The following is a 19,668-nucleotide window of genomic DNA, read 5'->3' as shown; positions in this document are numbered from 1 at the left end:
TAATTTCAGCTAATAAAATAAATTTTGACATTCTCTAGTGCTTAGCCAGTCGCTGTAGAGCATGACTACAATTACCTTGCTAAACATGTAGTCATTTATATTCCTACAAAACCTTTTTTGTGCACAGCAACTAATGCTATCAGTTTCTAATTAGTCTGTAATATCCACACAACTGCAGAAAATCCACTCACAGTGATCAATAAAAGTAAAGCTTTGAAATTGTTAAATTATGAATGATTGTTTCTGCGGCATTTTTATTACCAAAAGGAACATTAGCAACCGATTAATCTTTTTTAAAGTTTTTTCGCTTATTGTCATTTTTGACACAAAGATAATATAAGGCATTTAACGTGTATATTTGGTTTTTGGCTCTAGTCTTGCAAGCCTTCTATAAAAACTGCACTCAAATGATTAACCAAAATCACCCTTAAAATTAGTGTAAGCTTCAATGCAATTATTTGTATACATCCAGAAATCTAATTTTCTTATCATAAATATTGATTCAAATGACTCTTTGAAATTTCTAATTAGAAATCTGATGAGAAAACGTATTTTTGTTACATTGTCTTAATGAACCTCTTACATAAGTTTGCTGGATGCTCAGGTCCACAGTTTATCTCCGGTGATATGCAAGTCATGACAATCAACTCAAGTTGTGTGACAGTATCATGGTCTGAACCTACTTATCCTGGAAGTAACATAAATTCTTAACAGGTGAGAAAGTACTCTTAGGATGTACTATTTTAATTTTGACTTGAATCGAAAGTTTTTATTTCAACTTTGTTTACAATATACATGCATATGTGATCAAACTATTTAAAGTGTTAGTATATATATTTCATAGACTCGTTAGTAACACTTTTATCTGTTGTCTATGACAAGCTTTGCCATAACATAAATCTGAATACCTCACTATACCATATGTTTCAAACTATTAATTCAGTTTCTTCTCAAAAATACTTTGTATCTCTAACCTGTAGGCTAAGGAAAATTATAATGCTCAGACTTTAAATTTTTTTTAGCATCATTTATGTATACTGCAATTAGGAAAAACATTTTCAATATAATCTTATTTAGTGTTTACCAATAAGCCATGCAAAAGTTTTTTTTTATTCAATTAACATTGTAAACTGTCCGTTTTTATATTTTAGCAAACATTATTCATTGGTATGCTCTCATCAACCGTTGTAATTTAGTTGAAGAAAGTTCTTGTTTGAAACATTACAAGTCCATTGAGTAAATCATCAGAGCTTAGCAAGTTTTTGTTGGTTACCTTTATTTCCTTTTTTATGTGAAAATTTCAGAGCAAATGTGAAACCCATGAGTTTACTGCGGCTGCTACTGGACAAAAGAGCAACTCTTTCTGTGGTTATAAACCTTACACTGATGTCATGTGTACAGTACTGGCTTCTAACATTGCTGGAGATGGTGAAATATCAGCATCGAACAAAACACTCTGCGCTGGTGAATAAGATAGATCCATGTGTGTAGTGTAAAATATATGTGTTAAACATGTGTTGCATATAATAAGCAAAAGAGGTCCTTTTTGCCGTACAAATTTGTAGGGCTAGAATTGTTGGTTAACAAATGTATGTTTTAAGGTGTAAACACACTAGGCGATTTTATCGCGAGCTTCATGAGGAGGGCGGAGATATCGCTAGCGTGTGCATTAACACACTTGAGCGATTCCCTAGCAAGCGATATAATGGGCACGCCCACAAACTGCCAATTAAATTCGTATCATTAGTTTCTTCGGAGTTGTTAATAAATTTAGGTCAGTCAATATGGCGCCGTCTAGGCGACAACGTAAACAACTTACGCATTTGTTATTAAACCTATCTCACTTTCACGGATTGTACACTGCCTACACTACAAGGAGACATAAGAAAAACGATTATTGCATTTTAAACTGTAACATTTTTCACTATTTTTATACATATTTTATTTTGTAGTGGTTTTTTATATTTAGGCCTAATGTATTAAATATTTACCGTTCTCAAGATGGTCAACCTGTGCAACGATTGATTCTAAATGTTGGTTTTCAACTTGGATTTTTTGTAATTTTTGTTTGTTATGGTGCACATGACTGGGAGTGCTATTATTAAAATTATGAACAATTCAGTGCTCGTTCTGAAGATGTTTCAATATTAACAAAATAGCAAATTGTCGCTGCTGTACGTTGGTGAACATCGATAAGAAATAATTACCCGCCATAAAATTGCATTCTGGTAAAATCCAACCAATCGAAATGCATCTCGCTAGCGATAAAGTTGTGCAGAGAAAGTCTAGCGTTATCGCTCTGGATGAGCACGCTGGGTGAATTCTAGCGCAGATTAGCGCTACGCGGCGCGATATCGCTCTCAATATCGCCTAGTGTGTTTATACCTTTAAAGTTATTTATGAAGTTTAAGCAGAGGTTTCGACGACAATAAGGTCACCGTGTCTGAGCTTAGACTTCCAAAATTAACTTCGGGGCTATACCAATTTTTATATGCTCAAACGTAATATATTTTTACTTAAACTGTTAAGAATGTTCAGAATAGAAACATACAGTTGGCTCTGCCAAAGCTCTAATTACTATATATGCTGATTATATCGTTTTTGATATCCTAGAAAGCAGTTCTATGTATGAATGGTCTTGTTTTTGTACATAATCTTTGAGCTGAGCATCGGGATTCTGATGAGATTAAATATTTCAACAGTTTGCATGGACAAGTTTAAATTGTAGCTCCAAAGTTCACAGCAGAACTAATGTTTGTGGATAAGTACAACAGTGGTAACAATAGCAGAGAAGTTAAAGTTGAAGTTCAACTTAAGGTATTTATGTATTCCCTCTTAATAAAGTAAATTTTGTGGAATTAGTAAATGGCAATTTCGTTAGTGTGTATTAGTGAATTTGCAAAAAATGCTAACTACAATATATTTCAGACAATAACCATAAACTGTGCCAGCTTGAATGAACTTAAATACAAGATAGGCGATAGGCAGTTCAAGACAAGCGCTACATTTAAGGGTCTGAAGGCAGTTACTTCATATAACTTTACAGTGAAGGCAACCAATGACAAAGATCTTTTCAGTATTCAATCTTTCATGACAACTACTGGAGAAGCCAGTAAGTATCAATTAGATATTACATCACATTTTGGCAAAAATTACATAGTAAATAGCTATCTCACATGTTTGAATATAAAAAAAATTGTTTGTTTTCATAGTGTACTTAAAAGTAACAACCGTTTTTATGTACACCGAAAAGTTCGTTAGAGAATGCTCATTTTATTAAGTAAAAATAGCTTTTAGCAGTTTGCTAGCAATAAGGACAGGCATTACTTCTTTAAAATTTGAAGTATAAAAATAACTTATTTCAGTGTGCTAGGTTATTTTAAAACTGTAATGTTAGCCAGCATTAAAAACTCAAATTTTTCAAAAGAATCAGCCAAGAAAAAAAACTGAAAATTTTTTACATTTTTCCAGTAGTGATAAAAAGAAACATAAAGCCATTTTTAAATATGTTTTGTTATAAAAGTTTAAAGATACTGTCACATGACCAAAAATAGAAAACCAATGCATTTTTATTACAAGTAGCTTACAATTAGAAGATTTTTTATTGCATAAAATGATGAAATAACCAACACTTGAGTAGGACCAATCGAGGTATGTTTTTAGCCAAGCAAACTTTAGCAATACCATGCCAATAAAATACAAGCTTATAATTATGCCAACCCTCTACAGCATATTTTCTAGTTTATAGCATTTTAGTGATTATATGTTATATACATGTACATCATTTGTCCCTACTGCATAACACTAACTACGTTCTTAAGAATTTTTTGTAGCCTATGTGAAACAGTAGAGGCTAGGCTCAGTTAGCCGTAAAATAACATTCAAAATTTCTACTGCTAAGTAGCTAATAAGATGTTAAATAGGTTTACTTTTCTATGGAATATATACGTACTTGGAGAATATAGGAAAGGGATTTTTAACTGCAAATCCAGCGTGCTATACCGTACATTGTTTCATCTTGCTGCCATTATTGTTATTAAAATTACATTAGCTGATTAGTTTTTATCCTTATAATTAGTGGACTGTAATTTTTTAATCTTCACCAATTATCGTAAGTAAATTTCATGGCATAATAAAGAAGCAAGAAGTACTAAACAAAGATATTTTTGGTAGTTTTAGTCATAGCCAAATCGGCACCATAAAGAAAGACCAATTACTGGGGTAATTTTATAGTAGTTGTAAAATGCCCCTAACATATTTTAGCAAAACTATCAAACTCTCCTCAATTCTGACAGCATATATAGAAACTTACTTTTTATATTTGCAGCAAACGCTTACTAAGTTTTTTCATTTCAGTAGATCCTTTCAACTAACTAGACTGATCAGTATTCTTCATGCTGACACAGGAATTCCTTTTAAAGCTGTAACATAACTTTTGGCTAATGTTGCACCATATTCCTAAAAGGTAACACCAAAACCTAACCCAATTTTACCAAATTTATTATTGAGTAATTTAGTTGTTGCAATTATTCCATATATCAAATTAAAATGTTATAACATATTTATAAGGAGATGTATTAAAGTAATTATAGTTAACATAAATACAGGTACAAACAAACATTTTAGGTTTTTTCTTCTGCATGCATATATGAACTTTTAATTTTTTATCTTGAAGATGATTGCTGATACAGTGAATAATGAAGCTATTTAATATTTAGCTTTGTCTGCCACACTCTTGGTTATAGTATAACTACTCCAAATAGTTTTTTAGTAAGGTGTCATCTATTTTTCAAGCTTTATAGCAAAGTACTTATAACTAGTTGTCAGTTTAATCCAGGCTTTTTGACCAAAAACCAGTTGGCATTCAATCACAACTATTTTTTTACAATTAGCAATTAAAATTAAAGGTAGTCATATACAATCTAAAGACCTTGAGCGATCAGCTCAGTTCAGACGCTTGGGGTTTCACGCGATCTGCAATAATAGGCTTCCCATGATATTAACAAATAATTAATTTTACATAACGAGCAAGCATCATAAGCAATGGTGGCTAAAATGTTCCAATAACTGTAAGCTTGTGGGAAACCACATGTTATTTTTGATCTATTTTTGACGTTTTTACTTGATCTTCAGACATCAAGCAATAACCATTAGCAGAAAGGTTTTTGGAAAAATACCATGGTAATGATTCAACATAAACTTGTTTTCTGGCTGTACTGACCATAAAATATTATGAATCGGTTTTTGAGGTGAATCCAGTTAAATTCTTTTCTTTTGAGCTGCATTAATGAAAACTTTTATCTAAATAAATACTCGATCAAAAAAGTTTAGTCAGTGTTTTATATGCATTTTCATTAAGAAGGTTCTGCATTATTTCTCTGCAATTATTCATTATTAGTCACAAGGAAACAGCCATGGCATTGTGATTAACGCTTCAGTCTGTCTAGCAATGAGTCAGACAACAGACCAACTGACTATTAATTGTCAAGAAAATACTATTGAGTCCCCAAAGGTGCACTAATCATTTTGTAGAGTAAATTTTTAGCTGATTGTAACTCCTTGTAAAGCATCTCGTAAATGTTCTGTGGAATGCAGACTATAATCTGGGTAAAATAGCAAGACTGACTGCAATTTCATTTCGAAGATTACACACTGTAACTTGTTCTAAATATTTTGCTATTGTCTGACAATACTAAATATTGGATATTGCTGGATACATGTAAGTGTTTAAAATAGAGCTTTAGGAGTATTACCATTGTTTGGTATCATCCATACAAATGGCTGTTGCGTAATATGCATTGAATCATTAGTTGAAAACAAAGAGTCGTCTGCATTATGCGAAGTAATGCATTACAAATGATATCACATGCTTGTAAGAAACATTGAAAGACTGGCATTGTGTTATAGAACCTAAAGAACCCAGCAACTTGACATACACAGAAAATACTCCATGTGTCACGATACATTGGGAGGAACCTCTTACTCCAAATGGAATTATTATCAACTATTCGGTAAGTGAAAATTATCCATTATTTGTTTCAAAGTGTTTATAGAACTAAAATGCTGTTCAGTCAAACTTCTGAGGTAAAAAAATCGTGGTAAACCAAATATATTGGTTGCATAACTTGTACATATGTGGCATAATATTTTTATAAGTAAGTGCTACTATTAGCTGTTTCTCATGTTTCTGTTTATTCACCTGCTTTTTTGTAGCAAAATTTAAATAATAAAGATTTATACTATTTTTGGAAGCTTAAAGAAGCCAGCAGAGGCTGATGTAGATAGTAGGCTCAGCTCTTTATACATTAGTTTCCCTACAATAAACTGGTTATTATTTGTTCAAGCCTCATCATTGCAAATATTTTAGTAATCTTGACCAGCGCATGCGAAGAAATTGGTTATTGCGTGAGAATATTCACATTTAGGTCGGCTGCTGTAGGCACATAAAAATAAAAGTTTCAATATCTTAACTGCACTTTTTCTTCTCCAACATTTTCAAACTCAATTAGAAGGTAGCATGCATTTACCAATAAATCTATGAGCCATATTAAAGTAGTATCAAATTTAGCTACATTCGGGTGGAAAGCATTTCAACGGAAAACCGTATTTGTCCAATGAGGACCATTTTTTCAAGTAATCAAATGCGCAAAGTTGATTCTCCATCTTTCTATTCAAAAGGCTCATAAATGGAAATAGTTGATGGCATTTATTATTTAAAATATCCAATGGTAATAGAGAAAAATACTTTAGAGAGCTGTTTCTGATTTGATACTACTTACAGATTAGCTGAATAATAGTAGTAGCTGTCTTTCAGCTGGTATTCTGTTAATATTTGAAACAGATTCTCTTTTAATTTTTTGATTGTTTTCACAGTAGTTTTGAATTTCTCACTTCATGAGTTACAGACTATACCTAGTTTTAGAAAACCTGCAATGCATGGAATGGTTTTATAGATGAGAATTTGTTAGCACAAGTGTGAAGATTAGATATTTTATGAGTAAAAACCTCTTCGGCCTCATTTTTTCATATAAGTCAGTAATAATCTTATAAATGTTTGTAGTACAATGGCTATCAATTGTAGTATGACGACTTCATTTTAGATTGGCAACATCAAAGCTGACAATCTGAAATGTTTGCTGGCCGCAAAGAATAGCATTTGTTACGAAAAATTGCAAATCATTTTATCACCAAAAAAATTATGGAAACGGTTTTTAAAGCTAAAATATCATCAAAATACGCTTAATGAAAAGCTTGAAAAAATGTCCTCATAAATATTATGGATTCAAAAGATTTTTTTATAATAAAGTAACTAGTGCAAAGCAGAAATTAGCATTAGTCAAAAATTGTTAGAGTAAACTTTACAAAAACTGGTAAACATTTAATTAAATTCAAAATAAATGTAAGTTCCGCTACTGAAGTAAATTTTTGCCACTGAATGTCTGTTTTGTGCTTTTAATTGTTTTGTTTACAGATACCATGATTGCTTCAAATCCATAACTTAGCAAATTAAGTCATTGAAACTTTTTCTACAGTCTGTTGTCTATCTAGTGCCTAAGAGCCTAACATCAAACGTTGAAGATGGTGAAGTGTGCATTCAAGTACTTTTAGGTACAGCTCATGAATATATTGTTACACTAAAAAATTTATTTTTTCAGAGAGCTATTATAATAAAATATTTCAGCGATTTTTAGCTCTTTAGAAAAAAGTAGATATTAGGTTGTACATCAATGAGAATTTATGTATAATTGCAGCATTTGTGCCAAAACGCTGAAAGCAATGACAATACTAAAGAATGGACTCGTACAGAAGAGAAGGAGGCTGTATATTGCGGCTATGATGCAGGAGATAGAGTGAAATGCATAATTAATGCATCAACTTCAATAGGAGTTGGACCTGGTGCACAATTAGTACTACAGATGCCTTGTAGCAGTGAGCTATTATATTTTATTTAAATAATTTGTAGCAATTTTGCACCAAAGTTAAACAATTCATATAAACTGAGTTTATAATGGCAATTAACCAGATGGTGCAAAACAAAAAATGATTTTATTACAAAATAATTATACATGAAAATCAACTACAGAGTAAGCCTGAAGTAGCTGTTGTTAAATCTCATTTTTCAGAGAGTTTAGTTAAAATACAGTATCATAGTTTGATTGAGAAAAAAACATAACACCTAAAGCCATGGTCTTATTCTATTTATTAGAATAGTTTATCAATTGATCAATTAAAGATGTGCTTCTATATTCTACCTCCCGTAAATTACCTCATAAATGTATTTTTGAGTAGCAAAAAATATCAAACCGCTTTACAGACCTTTTAAAAAGGTAAACTTTCTAATGACAACAATGGAAAGGTTACTGAAGAAAACAAACAATAAATCCTTTAACAGTCAATGAAATAAGCTTTATTGCTGTTTGCATTTGCTGAGAGCAACAGAAATGGTTGCGATGATTGTAGAGATTCATGCTTTGTGACCACTGGTAAACTTGGGAGCATATTTAATTGATGCTCTAGCATTTCCTGGACAAGTCTTAAACATTTAGCAAGTTTGCTTTTGATCCATATTATTGCAAGCTTTGCAAATAATGATAAGTTTCAAAAGCATATGTCATTTACAATAGCTTTACACTAACAATTTTTGCTATTAGATCACTACAAAACAAATCTCCAACCAATTTTATTGTTTAAGCAATCTCCATATCATTGGTTCAACCATTTCTTTTCAGGTCCCGAAAATCCAAAGTTTGAAGTTAATCCTTTCCAAACCTCATCAGCTTCTCTCAACATTTCACTTGAGGTAACTTTAATGTATCATGTTTTGTTTAATGCATGATTGCTTTTGAAATGCTAAACTTACATTTTTTCAAGAGGATGGCTACAAAAGTTTGCTAGCTACTTTTATGGAAGCTTTCACTCGGAAACATTTTACTTTGTTTTAAAGCAATTAATTGCAATAAATTTCATTAAGAAAAACTTACCATATTGCAAGAAATTTAATCTATTTCCTAAGTAAGAAGGCGCATTTGGAAAAGCTGATTGATTTCAAGTACAACATAACTTACTGTGACCTTGATTGATGCTCTAGGGATCAACTCCCTATTGTGAGAGGATAACCTACTATGTCATCACTGTTGGCCGTGATGGATCGGTGATATACAATGAGACTACAGAATCTCATGGGACCATTATAATTTCTGATTTGGAAGGTTTTACTAACTATTATGTGACTATAAAAGCCGTTAACAATGAAAACCTTACGAGTGCTGCAGTCATCCAGCAAGTTCTCACAAGTGAAACAGGTAAGCGTGTCATCTCATGCTTACCTTTACATGACTTCATGCTCTCTGTAGCTGAAGTTACAATTCCTGGGTATAACCTAGTTTCCGTAAACGATATTAGATAAAAACAAAAAATTTAAACCCCTTTTAGTCTGGCGCAGATTACGTTTTAAACATTTAGTTTGTATCACTGTGTACATGTATTAAACAATCCTCGAGACGCTTTACATACTGTTGTTACTACTAGTTGCTATTAGAGTCTGTTATTACAAAACTTTCTCACTAAAGTTTGGTAAATCAAAAGTGTTTATTTTGTTAATTCTAGCATTTATTAGATGCTATGATGACCTGGATAGAAGTAGCGTTCAATTAGTCAACTCTTTTCTTAAGGCGGAGGTCAAAAAAGTTGGCGTTAAAATAAAGGTGGCATTCATATAGAGGTTTTATGGTAATTGAGAATGATAAAATGTCTTAGCATATTGGTTATATGAGGCTGTCTGTAGATTTACAAGTTAAAAGTTGTGAGTTTAAATCCAGTGCAAAGTGGACTTATCTTTTCAAAAGATTTATTGCTATAACTTAATTTGCAATCTACTGACAACAGACAAATACTGAGTTTATATATATGTACATGTATATACATATATACAACTCAGTATATATACATATATATATATATTTATATATATATAAATATATATATATATATTTATATATATATATATAAATTTACCTATATGTCTGCCTACTTATCCATATATAGGCAGATGTAACCTATCTCTATATGATAAATTCTACATCATATGCAGACCTGAAAGTTCTACTTTAAACAAAGAGTGTGAGCTTGTATCAACATGTATACATGCTGGCAGATTCCTTCTGAGTAACTATAAAACTTAATGTTTAACAACTAAATTTTTAAGCTTTGTCCCATTACTTTGTACATCATTGCATTGTTTCCTAATTTTAATCCTACATATAAGCGATGATTTCAGGTATTTTAACAACTATGCTTTGATTTCAACCAATATATACATGGCACTTTCAATGTTAGCTATTTTATCTGATGATTATTGCTTTGCAATATGAAACTACTAATAATAAAGTTGTTTTACACTGAACTCATAATAATTTTAACTTATTTAATTTTATAATGTGAAGGATCTGACTATGGTAGCTGAGTCAACTTTACTTCACTAATAAGGGGGAGCGTAACCTACATTCCTGGGATGCCTTATCTGAGGCCCGCTTAAGGCGCCCGAGGGTGGTCAAGTTAGTTCATGATAAGTACCCGGTCGTCAGGCTTACTCTGAAACTAATCTTGTTCTCTAGGTCCCTATATCAGGCTAGTCTAGATCCACTAGCAGTTCGCTCTAGGACTTGATTTCTTATGCCATGGCACACCTGATCAAGTTTATATAAAACTGAAAATCAATCCTTCATCCTATAGAGCCACCCTGGCAGTCCCGTCCGATGCTTAGAATAAGCCTGCTTCTGCAACTGTTGAGCCAACCAGACAAGCGTTAATATAAGCAGTTCTGTGAGTTTAATAGTTTTATTTCGATAGCTAAGAACATGTATACACAAAGTCCAGTGGTCTCAAGCACTTCAGTGCAACTCGTGCACTGGCTTATATAGCTGTCTAAATTCCGCCCACCAGTCTACGTACATCACAAAGAAATGCATTGGTTATAATAAGATTTCACACGTAGGATAAATATAAGATTACAAAATAGGAAATGAAGTTCAGGCAATTGGATAAAGTCAGGCAAGTGCTAATAAGAATATAATAAAGGTAAAGAATCGGTATACAATCTCAGTCCTCCACACTCTCCCCTCCCCCCCCAATTCCTTGGCCCGGGGATAAACCATTAACGAAGAGTGTCTAACTGTATTGTCGAGCGCAGGCTCTCAGTCGCTGGGCCTCTTTTCGGCACTCGTCGGTTAGCCGGCTGTAATGATGGCAACGCTCCTCTTCCCGTTCTGCCCGGCGAGTATAGTCCTCTTGCCTACGTCATGGGTCATCATTGATTCTTCCACGAGGCTCTGCCTCTCTACCAGCAGGGTTGTGGACCTGTGGACCGGTTTCCGAATAGACACTTGCTATGTCGTCGGCACTGGCATAAACTTCCAAGGTGGCACCATCTGCTCCTTTTACATCTCGGCTATCTGCGGAAACTCCTTTAGTTGGTGAGTCCATCCTCGGGCTGTTGGGTATAGTTGTTTCCTGGCATACCTTCCGACTTAACTTCAGAATCATGTATTTGGGTTGGAGGGGCTTGTTAGCCATCTCCCCTCCTTTGGGTGATCCGCAGCAGTTTATGTGGATGCGAAGGTCGAGGTGGCCACTCCTCTCACCCTGGCTGTCTCCTTGGTAAGCACACCCCTTCCTTTCTGGTGGATTGGTCCTTGTCTGTTTCTGTCCGGCCCTCCTGCCTCTTACCCATCAGCTTCCATCCTTCAGGGAAAGGCAGGCTTCAAACGGGGGGGGGGGGGGGGGCATTTATCCCACTGCATGTGTGCGCAGAAGTCTGGATACCATTCCTGATCCACCTGGCATACGATACCGGGGTGAAGTTGGTGATCTCTTGCCTTTTTGTGGTGTTTATAGATGCTAAAGAATGAGGGAGAGCTTTTTTGGTACTTACACTAGAAGCGCCAATAATGTTGCCCTACGTGCCTCCTGACTACATGGATTTCTTTGTTTTGGAAGCCGCAGAGCCGGCATTCTCCTCTCTGGCGGTCTTCGGCGGCCTCCATCGTTTTGTAGGAGGCGGGGGAGTACCATATGTCCTTTGATATTCCCTCAACTGTTTCTTTTTTCTCTCAATCTTTTTTGGTGGAAATTGGCTGGATGTTTACTGAGCAGACCCTCATTGGCCTTGGTTTGTCCCTATTTGCCGTCAGTAGAATTTGCGGTTGGCGATTCCTTCTGGTCTCTGGCAGAGGGCTACCCTTGGGTGGCTCACCTCTACTCCCGACCCGAGAACTCTGTCCCACGGAATTAGGCCTGCCTTAGTTTGGACTGACCTTGTTCCGGGGCGCCTCGTTCTTCACCAGTTGTATTATTCTAGTGTTTGTTACTACCTGCTCTGTCGGTCTCTCTCCTTTGTAAGCAATGGGTAATACGCCTTTCTTTGTTTGGACATCCATGGATAGTTTTCTTGATCCAATTCTTTTTTTTCTGATGGTATCTATGTTTTCTCCAAAATATCATCCAGTTCTGCTAATGATAATCGTGACACACTCTTCTCGATGGCTCCCTTATCGTTTTGTTCCTGATCCATGTTGAGTTTATCGATATAATTTTTTTAAGGTAGAGCGAGCTTGTTGTCTGTTAGCGTACTGCGTATGGACTGGTTGGAAGTCGCCCCAAATACAAATGATGACCACTTTCCAGTTCCATAACACCTTTTTTCTTGAAAAAATCTGCTGTCTAGAGTCCTCTGTTGAAAATACTCGTTGCCAGACGGTTTTTCTGTCTCTTGAATTTTCACGGCCGTTTCAGCCTCCGCCCTTGTTCCGGGACCTTTCGGTCAAGTTCCGTAGATCTCGGTCATTCTTCTACGTGTTGATTAATGGCCAGCATCTCTTCCAACTCCGAGATTGATTCTTTTAAGATCTAGTACTGTAACATCAACTATTTTTTAGTCCTCAGGTCTCCTATCTCGAGCAATTTTTCCAGTTCTCCCACCATGGCTTTGGTGGACTAGTATCGTTCTATGAGTTTGACCTGGTTCTCTATTTTTCTGACTTTTTGTCCTTAGGACCAATCTGAGGGCATACTGCCTGGCCGTATCTTATGGGTGGTCTTACCGTTTGGCTGAGTCTCCCGTCTCACCTTCCTACTATGTCTCTTTCTGCTTACCTTGGTCCTGGGTCTACCTGTTCCTCTCCTCCAGCCTAAGCTGGTCAAGAGGTATCAGACTGGGATATGTCTCTTTGCTCCGCCGCTCCAGTTGTCAGGGTCTTGCCTGCTGATGTGCTTTCCATCTCCTCTTCCATTGAGTCCGACCCGAGCGGCTCCACCAGGGGCTCTGGACATGGCTCGAGATTCGATTTCTCCGGCTCCATGCTGGTGACCCTGGGTTGATCCGTTGCATCCCTTGTCCTTTCTCATTTAGCGTGTGCATACGGGATACGGTATATGATAAGGGCTCCGATTAATAAAATGTGTATAGCTCAGTGGTAAAGCATGTGGTTTTGAAACTTTGGGTTGCAATCTCCGAAAGTTCAAATCTACCAGAGTGCAAAGATTATTTCTAAAATTTCCATAGCTCTAGCTGGAGATACACACTCATACACACATGCACAAACAAACAAAGACACACACGCATACATACGCATATACACGCATACACACACATAAACATTCATACACACACTTACACATGAATAAACATTCATACACACTCATACACACTCATACACACTCATACACACTCATACACACTCATACACACACATACACACACATACACGTGCAAACGCACACACACGTGTATACACACATTCACACACGTGCACACATGCATGTACGCACGTACGCATGCATGCACGCACACATATATACACACGCACACATATATACACACGCACACGCACACACACACACACACGCACACACACACACACACACACACACACACACACACATACATACACACATATTTATAGAAACTTTGTTGTGTGCAACATCTACTGAAAATTGCTCAATGCTAGAAAAAGCATATGAAAAATGTATCAAAAAAACTAAAAAGTTAGCAACATTTTACTAATATTTAGTTTTGTACAGTTAAAAGGACTGCACTCATCACATAAAATTTGCCTAACACAATATGCTCTATGTAAGGTATACATAATCAGATGGTAAACATGATTAGAAGGGATTACTAAGAATTACAGATGTAATTTGTGAAAATTAAGAGTTACAGGTATAGCTTGTAAAAGCATGATGTTTAAGCTATATAATTAGAAGATGTTATTAAATGACACGATAGCTTAATAAAAACTTTGTGGCATCCTTACACTTAGAAACCATTTCTCTTCTTTTTTCAAGAGATGCTACATGTAAATGTGGTTTGTAAATTATGAAGAACTTTTCTAAAAGACAAATCTCACACCCCCAGATATATTATTACAAGAGGAAGCAGTTCATAAAATTTTCCTATCTATGATGAAGTTAATGTTACTGTCCTTTAATTGCCATATATGTTTAAGTAGCTATCTTGATAGTCTCTTATTGGCATGCTTAAATGAGTTTTTGTGGTGGGTTCTTTCTGTGAGCCCAACGTAGGTGTTGGTTTGCTTAGTGTCTGCAGTGGTCACTGTTGCCTGGTATATAAGCGATCGAGTTAGGCGTTTTCCTTCCGGCAGGCAAGTTTGTTGTTGCCGGAAATAACATTCTTTGGTTTTTCTCCTGTTGCTGTTTAGCTTGTCGTTGATTTATTGTGGCTCATAATTGTATGTTGTATATGGTTCATGCAGCTATAGCTGACTTTCCAGTTGTTGTTGCTAAATATTTTTTGCTTTTTGCTGCTAGGTAGAAATTCAGTAGCGATGATTTGCATAAATATTTTCCTAGTTTTAGTTAGTACACTCTTACTATAGGTAGGATTGTACCATAGGATTTTTTGACGACTTCGGTATATTTTGGGTGTTGTAGTAGTGGGTTGCTGAGTATGCTTTAGTTGGCGTTCATATCTGCTTGTCTTAATGGCCTGTTGGAAATTTGGTCCTGTTCTATTAAACGTGTCTTGGTTTGAGGAGATAGTTGATAACCGCTTGTTTATAGCGTCTGGAATGTTCTTCAGTATTCGAGGATGGTAGTTAGATTTACTGCACATGTATGTTGGTGTGCTGTTTATTTTGCGCATGGCATAAATGTCTCAGTGTTAAGGTTGAGCATGACATGGATAAACTTCCCAATATTTTTGTTAGCACCAATTGTGATATTTAAATTAAACTTATTAAAAATTGAGCATCAATCTTCCTTTATTTTGTCAATTTACCTTGGTGTGGGTTTTATATTGCCAAGTCCACCATCTTGGTAAAGGCTAAAGTTCTTTCCATGGCTTTTTAAATTTGGTACAGTAAGTACGATCCCACTATTTCACAGCATTCAGCACCGGTCATAGCTGCCCATTTTAATGTCAAACAATTTGTCCGCGCCCTTTTTGCCCAAAGCTCTGCCTTCATGGAAAAGAATAGAGTTTTTTGAACTCATAACTATTTCTTTTTCGTCATCTGACTTGCAATTTTACTAAGATGCAAAATTCAATGCCGCTAATAGTAGCTTTTTAGATACTGATGGAAAAAACTCTGCAACATCAAAAGTTGTAAATGAAGGTTCTTGTTAATTATTTATATTATTGAACTAGATTAAGACGTCTGTTGTACTCTTCTACTGAATTAAGTTAAGAGATTCCGAGACCACTCTATTCACTTTGTTCAATATCTTCTTGCTAACTTTGCCAATATCTGATTTTGTGGGATTTATCAGTCGGCATGTTGGTTTATTGGTAAAATCGGCTTTGTAGTCTCTTAAAGTAACAACTGTATCTTTCTTGGCTGTAGAGTATTTTTTGTCAGCGTGCTCTAACTTATTTGCTATTAGTTTAGCCTCGGGTATCGGATACATTGTTGGTATATGCACTTTCATGTAGTCTTTGGTAGATCTGGTTGATGCCTTTAGATATTAGTTATTGTGTATATTATGTTCTTGTGTACTCATCAAGTAGCAATTTCCAGATTCATATGCAAGTATCACCAAAATTTTACCCCCTCTCAGTTTTTGGATTCGTTTTCACTATAATTTTAGCCAACCTTATTAAAACCTTTTTAACCTAGTTTGATAGGAAAGCTCAAGTGATGCTGCGTTCGTAATGGTGTAAATTTTTGTTAGCTGATTAAAAAAAATTGTCTAATATTGGGCCCTCTGATTAAAAGGCTCACAACTCCAGCTTTGTAAAAAGGTTCGAAGGGAGATATTACGTACCACTTTTCACATGAAGAATGCTAACTGAAAAGCATCTCGCCCATGATAATCTGAGATAGAGAAAGTCAAGCGTTATTTCTAAGCATCAACTTTCTGAGCAAGTTCCAGTGCAGATTGACGCAACGCTGCACATTATTGTGCAACTATCACCTAGCGTGTTTGAGCCTTTGAATATTAATATAAACTACCTGAATGTCCGGCGTTGCTCGAGTAAAAAAAGTATATGCATAGAAAATATACTTTTATTTAACATATAACAACAGTTACCATTCAAACTTTCAAACTACATATCATGAGAAAAGGGTTCTGTGCAGTTTGAATAAATTAGGAGAATAAATAAAACAACTAAAGGTTTTCAAACTTTGTCTAACAACTGTAACTTTCAATATTCGTACCCTAAGAAAGATGTTTTCAACAGCTCAAGTAGATTAGGAAAAAATAAAACCTCTGTAAAAGTGTTTAAATGTGCATGTGACATAATCGTTTGCCTGCGTGTGCATGTGAGCATGTGTGTGTGTGTGCATGCACGTATGTGCACATGCGTGCGCGTGCATACGCGTGCGTGTGCATTCGTGTGTGCATGCGCCCGTGTGTGCATCCGTGCGTGCATGTATGCATGTGTGTGTGTTACAGTGTGTGTGCGCGTGTGCATGTATGTTTGTGTGTTTGTGATTACACTACTGTCAGTTACATACATAAGAATATTACAATGTAGCAAATTTCAATCATTCATTTTCCTGAGATTCGGAGGGATTCAGAGTTGACCTCCGACGACAAGTTCTCCCCTACCATTTGAACGAGTCGGAGTTGCACTTAATCAATTTTTCAGTACAACCGGTGTTATCCTCAAAACCGAACTAGCTAAAATAGACTCGCTTTTTGAGTCAAATTACCTTTTCAACCCATGCTTTGTACATTTGTTGCAATTACTCAGCCATGATAGCTTATCAGAATTTATTTTTCGTTAATAATATTAATGTTCTTCCATATTACAAAACAGCAATAAAGTTTTTTACTTACTAAACAGTTATTAGTTCAGGTCGCATAAATGCCAATGGTTTCTAGCAATAAAAGTGTCTATGCGAGATGAGCTAAGCCGTGGAAGAAGTCGGCCCCAATGCCGGGGGAATCCGTACGATCGGTAGGATCAGTTATTTAATGATTAAGGTATTTATTAAATCAAAGTTAATTATTGCATTATTATCGTGTTACCAGCCTATCATTGGCAATAATAGTTAGAACATACTGGGGTAATAGTGAAATGAAAAGCACTGAATTTTTCACCTCCACTAGGAAATTCTTAGCTGGGTGTTATCGATTTGAATACATCAGCAGTGAGTGTTTCTGAGACGTTGAACAGTAGCCTCACTGCAAAGGCCTGCGCATAATTTTTTCAAAATAAAATGGCAGCAAATCGGATTTTACCATCTCTATGATTTAAAGTGGCAGCAACTCCAAATCTATCTGAAGCAAAGAAACCCGTTAATGATGTATTAATAATCATTTTCAGAGTACCTCATGATAGAGTGCTATTGACTGCAAGTGACTATTGACTTCTGATCTGGCCAACCATGCTACTGCTTAAAAAATTTAATGTTGCAGGTGTCTGTTCAGTGACCATGTACTTTATAATTCAACGACTATAGAGCAACATTTTGAGCCAATTTTTAAGATATATTCAGTTATGAGATGTATTTGATCCACATGTAATCTAGTCTCTTTTTTTAGTTGGTAATATTAACTAACTCCTTACTAAATGTATCATTGACAATAGCATAAATTTACACAGTATCATTATTCTTGCCACTGAAGCTCTGAGTATTGAGTATAGGCTGCTCTCTAAAAGCAATTTTACGTATAAGGGCAAAAATTCCAAATAAATACATGTTCATGTATGATTTACATACAAACAATGTGTAACAAGTCTTACACAAGGGCATTACTTCTAGATGGTGCTTCTGTCTGTTATTATATAATTTTGTTGCTACATTTTACAAAATGGGAACTGCTTATTTTCTGCTTGACTATAAACTGTGGCACTAATATTAGCTAGAGTTGTTTTAATAAATACTCACATTCACGCACTATATTCAAGTATTTATCATTATTGTTTCTGATGAAGGCTAAACTTTGTTGCAAACTGTCATAAACAATTTTATTCATCCTCGTTTATTTTATGATTTTAGTTTGTATTATAGGCACAATATGTTTAATAGATGTGCAATTTTATACAAATTCCATAATATTTTGTTCTACTTCAAAAAAGTAATGCAGCATTAATATATAGTTTATAATGTGACAGAGTTGCAAACTTATTAAATATGAATTTCTGTTCAGCTGCCTATGAATAGACCTTTATTTGTATTTAGATCTGCCTGGAAAGCCAAATATCATTGCTTTGGAATCAACTGCAGACAGCGTCTCTATTACTGTTATGCAACCTGAACTTCCAAATGGTATCATCAAAAGATATTCTGTAAGTTTGCTTATTGTCTAATTAGTATTTGAGTTGCTTTCAGATTTTGATTGCTTACACATTCTGAAGCATGTCAGCGGTTCAAAGCATTTAAATAGCGTCAATATCTATAGCAAAGATGCGTAAAATTATAATTATTTCTGTCAAACCTTTTTTGGCAAAAAAAAACTAGAATTGTCCTTGCATATGCTTTACTTCATGTAGATGTACTTAGTGTATAAACTTTACTGCATGATAAGCCTGGTTTCATTTTTTATTTATTGTATTTATGCTTACATAGATTTGTTGCCCTCTGTCATTCAGCGATGACTGAGGGCAACAATTTGTTTTATTGCGACGATTTATTTTATGTTGTAGTTGAGTTGCTACATCAATAAGAAGCAAGAAAAAATGGTTAGACAGTCAAGTGAAAATGCATTTGAGAGTTTTTTTGGCTTGCCATCTGCTACAAAAATAAATTGTTCAGCACAGGCTGGGAACTCAATTGGATTAGGAAACACTACTACTGAATACATCTACACCCAACTAAAATGTAGGTTTAATAGAACTGAAAGAAACTTTAGATTTTGATTGAAATTTATAAATACTTTGAAAAGTTTTTGAACCTGTTTAAGTAAACATTTGTTTGTTTTTGTCCATTTTGTTTTAATACAAATTACGATTTATTTATTGAAGAATAAGTGTCACTCTTTGCCCTTATTTAATACTTTTGCAATTCTGAACATACCTAGTCATACACCTCTATTCATTAGAAACAGCTTAAAAAGCAGCAATGATGAAATACAAAAACATTTAACTGAAACAATTTTTATATATCAGATCGCTTTATTACTCTACCAAAATGTTTAGAACTGAATCCTGAAGCTGCCATGTTTATTCTCAAATATATCTGACGGGCAATTTGTTAATTGTTA

The sequence above is a fragment of the Watersipora subatra genome, chromosome 7 (assembly GCF_963576615.1).
Source record: "Watersipora subatra chromosome 7, tzWatSuba1.1, whole genome shotgun sequence".
Lineage (NCBI taxonomy): Eukaryota > Metazoa > Bryozoa > Gymnolaemata > Cheilostomatida > Watersiporidae > Watersipora > Watersipora subatra.
The sequence above is the reverse complement of the archived record's forward strand: the minus strand, read 5'-3'. Positions refer to the sequence as shown.